The following is a 7568-nucleotide window of genomic DNA, read 5'->3' on the forward strand; positions in this document are numbered from 1 at the left end:
GGGACCACTTCCTCAAGCTCCTCGGCAAATGAAATTCCTAATCGTTGCCGTGGACTACTTTACGAAGTGGGTGGAAGCTGAACCATTAGCTACGATAACGAGCTCGAAGGCATTGGATTTCGTCTGGAAGAACATAGTGTGCCGATTTGGCATACCCCACATCCTCATCTCGGATAACGGGACTCAGTTCACCGACAAGACGTTCAAGAATTGGTGCCAAGAGCTGAATATTCAACAGCGGTTCACTTCGGTCTCTCATCCACAAGCAAACGGACAAACGGAGGTAACAAATCGTATCCTGGTGAAAGGGTTAAAAGCTCGGTTAGAACAAGCCAAAGGACAATGGGTAGAAAATCTCCCTCAAGTCCTATGGTCCTACCGAACTACACCCACAACCTCCAGCGGTGAAACTCCGTACAGTCTGGTGTACGGCACTGAAGCCGTGATTCCGGTTGAGATCGGCGTACCCAGTCCACGAACTCTACATTTCTCCTCAGAAATGAATGATGACGGACTGCGAGCCGAGTTAGATCTGGCCGAAGAAAGAAGAGAATTGGCGTGCATAAAAGCAGCCAAGTACAAGGAGCAAGTAGCCCGGTATTACAACCAACGGGTGAAGAAGCTGCAATTTCAAGTGGGAGATCTCGTCTTGAGAAACAACGAAGTAAGCCGAGCAGAAAAGCTGGGCAAGCTCGAACCCACATGGGAAGGTCCGTATCGGGTGTCAGAAGTCCTCGGCAAAGGGTCTTACAGATTGGCTCACATGTCAGGAGAACAGGTACCCCGAACATGGCACATTTCCAACCTCAAGAAGTTCCATTTGTAAGAGACAGCCCGGTCGGTCAGTCAGTCTTATGTGCTTTCCTTGTTTTTTATTTTGCTCTCTTTGCCTATGTGCGTTTTTGTTTGTCTTACGTGCGTTGTGTCTGTCTATGTGAGTGTCGTCTCTTACAAATGTAACTGAGGTATCTTGTTCTTCGAAGGCTGATCCCCTTCTTAGAACATGTACAAGCCAACGATTGTGAGTCAAAGCTTCTACAGAAGATACAAGACCACAATTCAGCTTAAACAAGCAGTTCGTCTGAAACGAGCTGCAATAAGCCAACGATTGTGAAGTCCAAGCTTCTAAAGAGGATACAAGACCACAATTCGGCTTAAAAATCAAGCACTTCGTCTGAAACGAACTGCAACGAAAGTCCGACTCTCGCGATAAAACTTGCCTGAATTAGGACAAGGGAAAGTCCGATCCACGCGATAAAACTCGCCGAATTAGGACAAGGGAAAGTCCGATCCCCAAATTAGGACAACGGAAAGTCCGATCCGAGCGATAAAACTCGCCAAATTAGGACACAAGCTTAGTCCGGTCAAAGATGTTTATTTCATCAGACCAAAGACGAGTCCGGTCAAAGATGTTTATTTCATCAGGCCAAAGACGAGTCCGGTCAAAGATGTTTATTTCATCAAGACCAAGGACCAAGTCTGGTCAAAGAAGAGTTCACTTCATAAGACCGAGGACAAACATCAACTTACCCCGTACCATTATCCAGGATGCCGAAGTGATTCACTTCGCTTTTCGGGGGGGGTAGTGATGGAGTACGTACTAAACAAGCCAGCACAAAGCCCAAGAAAGAGTATCAGTTCGGCATGACCAAAGAGTTCGGCCTCAGCCTACAGCTCAGTAAAAACCAACCAATCAAGCTCTGCCCTCAGGTCGGCATCAAGCTCTACTCTCAGATCGGCAAAAGCTGCTCGGCAATAGTTCAGCAGTTCGGTCTCAGCATCGGCAAAAGCTGCTCGGCAATACCGGACTGGGAGACACGATCTATCTAGTGGTGGACCCATGCAGGCTCTCATGACCTCCACGACATCCACGACATAATTACTGATGATGTAAGCCACCGCCTAATTAGTGGCCATGCAGGATCTCATGACCTCCGTGACCTCCACGACTTAGGGTGGTGATGCAAGCCACGATCTCAGTTCTATATATAAACGGAACTTAGATCCGATAGAGGATTCACCAACTCTAGAGAGAGAATATCATATAGCAAGCTTGTATTTGTAAGCTGTAGAAAACAGATCAAGCAATACAACTCTGCCCTCTTTTCTTCCCGTGGACGTAGATTTACCTCAGTAAATCGAACCACGTAAATCTCTGTGTTGTGATTTCTACTTTCCTGCATTTACTACCACCAGAAATTCGCGGATTCATCAATTGGTAACTATAATCACATCTCTTAAAGTTTGTGATTTTTATAATAATTGGTAACTTTATAATTGAATTATTAGTAGATTATGCCCCACTAGGTTTTTTTATGGTTGTGGATTTAGATGACAATAGCTGAGACCTGAGAGCAATGCTTTACTGTCTAATGAAGAAATTTACCCTTTTCTTTCATAGTAACATCGAGAAAGTAATTACAACAATAGATAAGTAATGAATGTGCTCTTAATAACATGTTATACCAATTTTTAAAATATAGAAATGACCCACTTTTTACGTGACATGTGAAATTATGTAGGTCGGCAAACTAATTAGTATTATAAGGAACGGCGATATTTTTCAAGAGCTATAAACAATATTGTTTTTACTCCCTCCGTCCCGGACTACTTGCACTTATTTCCTTTCTGGGCGTCCCAAGTTATTTGTACTCTTTCCATTTTTAGTAAAAATTATCACCTACAACCGCAATTGTTGACTTTGCTATACACTCAATCCTTAATCTCTGTGCCGAAAAGGAAATGTGCGAGTAGTCCGGGACGGAGGGAGTATGTTACTTGAGTACTGAATTTTTTGCTGGAAACTAAGACCGCGGGGAATTGACAGATTCAAGTTCATACCAAATTTTGGCAAAAAATTATAAATTAGAGACCAAAACCCTACAAATAATTGAGGCAAATTGTGGGTCTGTGACAATTATGTAAAATAATTAGTTTTTATATAGTTTTATGTATTGATATAAATGATCTTTACTATAACAAATTAGGTACATCTTGTTTTTCCTCTTGAAAATCACTTGTGTTGGATTTACAACTTTTTTTGTTTTCACACTTAATAAAGAAAAAAGGAAAACATGAGCAATATGGAATTGTTATCGAAATTAGAGTACTTAAAAATGCTCTCGACAACAAAACTATTATCAAGGCCAGGGAACATTTAATACATTAATTAATTTTTTGAATTTTTGCTGGGAGGTACATAAAAGATTAAAATTTTGAATTCAAGGGCAGTAATTTGATTTTATATTTAGTAGTTTAAAATTGGACAAAATATCATTGGGATTGTGTGACTTTACAAAAAAATTCCAAATTTCAATATCATAGGGCCTTGTGGGGCTTTGTCATTATTAAATATAATGTACTCCATTTAACTACAGCTAGGTCCTTCCTTGTCTCGTAATCAATGGGCCACATTTTGCTGGCCTAATATTATTTGTATAATTCAATAATTTACATAAGTGTTTACAAAAATTATCGATGGATCAAATGAAATAATCAAACAGTGTAAACTCAAAAAATAAATAATGGAACCTATAAGTTTTCTAATTTAAAGCGACGTGCCACCAGCAAATTTGTCACGTTTATTATTTATCTGACCCATATATAGATTTTTCTAATTTTAAGTCATAGGAGTATAATTTATGAATAATTCAGTTTTGTCATACACTACCAATTTTGGATACCAAATCTATATCTAGATTTTTCGAATATAGAGATTTTCACTATCCATGCTAGTACTTAATTTAACTAGTCGATTTGATTTTCTATAGCTCTTATATATCCTATTGCAATTTACAACATAATAATTTAATTGGAACTAAATTTTTTGGATTAATAAATAGTTTTTCAAGAGATTTTAGTCACATAAAATCAAACCGTGGTATACACCCACAAATGTATTGTGTTTATTATACGTAGAAAAGTTCAAAACTTGTGATAGATTCGACTATAGAAATACTTTAGCTATATCTTAGCTACTATACAATAAATCAAATTAAATCAAATCCTAAAAGCTGTGATAATGAATCATAAAATACAACAAAATATGCATATTATCAGCTAATTTTAGACATAAAATAAAATCATATTAGTTGAGCTATGGAGTGTGGGAGGAAAATTGTTGCTAGCATATTGGAAGAGAATATGACATTCTCTCCAATAACTTTCCTACCTATGAGATCCAATGCCCCCACAAACAACAAGGCATTATTGGTATTGATATGTCAATTGTCAGAATAATCAGAAACTCTCATTCAACTATTATCTTTTAGCCCCCACTCTAGATTTAGTCTATTTTCCCTTTCACATTTTGAAAATTTTCTAACCTTTCTGAATTTTAATTCTTGGATGAATAAAATCCAAAATCACATGAAATCAGCCTTGTGGCCTTGTCTTATCTCACTTCTAAATACTCCATCTGCTCCAACACCACTACTAGAGGTATGGTTTGAGTAAATTATTTGATTCCAACACTAAAAAAAACAAAATCTTACTAGGCAATATTTGATTGGACTCCTAATTTTGTTTCTCATCTACACCTCCGTCCATTATCCATAGTTAATAATGACGGCATATGTTTTAATGTGAAATTAGCTAAGTTAGAGAGAAATAGTAATAAAAAAAATGATCAAAATTTTATTAGTGCAGAATGTGATCTACTTCATTAGATAGACAAATGTACCAAAAAAAATAAAAATAAAGGGACTAACTTTTGTGTACATGACTATTACTTGTGGACAAACAAAATACTACTATTATCAACTTAAATTTGATTCTTTAGTCGGCCACATATTTTTTAAACTAATTTTGAGCTTTGGTGAAGGGCCCAGTTTCTAGCAGCAGTCGCATTAGATTAATAAAGAAGGCCCAATAATACAACTAAAATAAACTAATAAAGTGACAATAAAGGAGTAATTTTTTATTTTTTCTTTTAGCTACCATTTCTCCCGTAAATGTAGAAGTGTCATATTTTTAAATATGTAAACATTTTAAAAAATGTACAAATAAGTGAACTTTTATTAGTAACTTTCTCACTATTCCGGGAGTACTAATAAAAATTTGTATGAATATTGTAATTCATTTTGTGATTGTTAGGTGTTTCGGCCCATTTAAAGGCCCAAGCCCAACAGATGAGCCCAAGTACTCAGTTCCACACAACTAAAAACGACATCGTTACTCATGTCTAAATCTTTGAAAATTCAATCAAAATCTTCGGTTGAACTAGAGATTACTTGAACAATTTAGCAATGTGTTTTTTATTTCAAGAAATTCTGGAAAATCATGAACAAATAGTATGAGGTGTAAAATGCATTCTTAACTTATTAAAGATTCCAGGAGAAATTGGGAATTTAGTTCACTTGAGAAACCTTAACCTAAGTAGGAATCATGTCTTAAGTTTACCAGAGGGTATATGTAGTTTGGTTGAATTGCAAATCTTTGATATTCGAGATTGCTATAATGGTAACAAACTTTCAAAAGGGTTCCATATTCTTGAAAACATCCAGCACCTTTTTTATTGGGAACAATTAACCAATCCGAGCCGTTGTTCTCTTGAAGGAGTCCTACAGTAAAGCTGCCAATCTCGCCCACGGAATTTCGCGTTAGAAATTTCTAACCCTAATTCTATGCAGGCTACTATTCTATCTTACTTTGTCTATTGCGCATTTATTCATGTGCTATTCCAAATGCTCATATTTTTATAGGGTGGAGCTGAGTACTTACTTTTATACTAGTACACTCTTCGGTCCCATTAATTGTCCCATATTTCCTTATTTGGACGGTCCCCAATAAATGCTCCATTTCATTTTTACTACTTTTAGTAAATGAACCTCATATTCCATTAACTTATCATACTCACATTTTATTATAAAACCACTACATAAAAATAGGACACACACTCCATTAATTTTTTTCATCTATTTTTCTTCACAAAGTAAAACAATTTCCTATAACCCGTGCCGGTCAAATTTGAGACATTTAATAGGGATTGAAGGAAGTAATAAAATATGAGTGAAATGAGTAAGTGGAATGTGATTTCCATTAAAAAAAGAGTAGTGCTAAATGGTCATATTATGACCAGCCATAAACTTAAAATATTAATAAAATATTATACATTTATTGCTGATTCACTTTAATTTATTTCATCTAGAAAGCAACAATTTATTTTTGACTATATTATCCTTGAACATTAACACTCCAATAAATAACAAGAATATGTAACCTTCTTTTCAATTCTTTTATGTGATTTCGTATCACTTTTTATATTTTTATTTATTATTTTTGTATTATTATTTAAATTTTGTGTAAAACTAATTTTAAAGTTATAATATAAATATCTAATGATATTATAATTCAATTGCTACTAATAATGTTTGTTCTCCTTTATATAAAATAAGTCAATTATTAATAATTAGTATTTACATAATTATAACAAAATATATGTAAATACTATACTAGTATACAATGCATTTATAAAAAAAAGTTATTTAGTTTTTTAGAGGGGACAATGTTTCAATACTAAAATTATACGTAGAAAATATCATATTCTGAAAACATAAATTAGACAATTGGAAATTACTTAATTGAAATCCATTAAATAAATTAAAATCCTAGATAATTATAAAGCTAAGTTATAACAAAGACGCATATAGTTTATAATCAGATTAATATATTCAAAAATTCAATTAGTCGAAAATGAGTAGTATACATTATTATTTGAAATTAATACTACTGTATTATGTAAAAATAAAATATTACTACTATAAAACTCAAATAGAACTTAGAGTAGTCTATCACAGGGCACCAACTACCAAAACTCATCCATTAAACTCAATTTCATCCCTCAGTTCTTACAAGTAAATAAAAATCTACTGTATAGAAAAACATAACAAGTTAGGAGTATTAATTTCAAATTAGAACTTATATAGACAAAATATCATTACGTAGCACCCCTCATCCCCCATCACACGTTAACTATATGTCACAGCCAATTATTGTATTATTTCACAAATTAATTCATAAAGAATTAAATGTTTATATATGATATCACAACTTCTTTAATCTCACTCTTAATTCTTCAGCTTGGTCTTTTTAATACTACTATTAATTTGATTGGATAAAATATTTTATTAGAATCACAGGAAATGAATGGTCTATGGAGAGAAAAGAATATGTTAATTATGAAGAAAACTAGAGCTCTGAATAATATATACCTTCTCCGTTTGCTAAAATAGGAATTTTTTAAACGGAACATGCTTTGATGCAAAATTGAAATTAAGAGATAGAAAGAAAAGTATGTTAAAGGTGCATTCGGCACCACGAAATTGGGGCCTCGGAATTGGAATTGGAGCTTTCAATTCCAATTTCGATGTTCGGTAATATAAATCTACTCGGATTTAGAATTGAATCCAATTCCACAATTTCAATTCCATAGCTCAACAAAAGAATTCTAATTCAATTCCATAAAAAAACGGGTCAAAATTTTAAAAAATGCGGACCCTGTTCCGGGTCAAGTCTATAATCGGGTCATATAAAAAAGGGAAAAAGCCCTAATCTTTTTTCTCTCCCTC

Source organism: Salvia splendens, chromosome 16 (assembly GCF_004379255.2).
Source record: "Salvia splendens isolate huo1 chromosome 16, SspV2, whole genome shotgun sequence".
Taxonomy (NCBI): domain Eukaryota; kingdom Viridiplantae; phylum Streptophyta; class Magnoliopsida; order Lamiales; family Lamiaceae; genus Salvia; species Salvia splendens.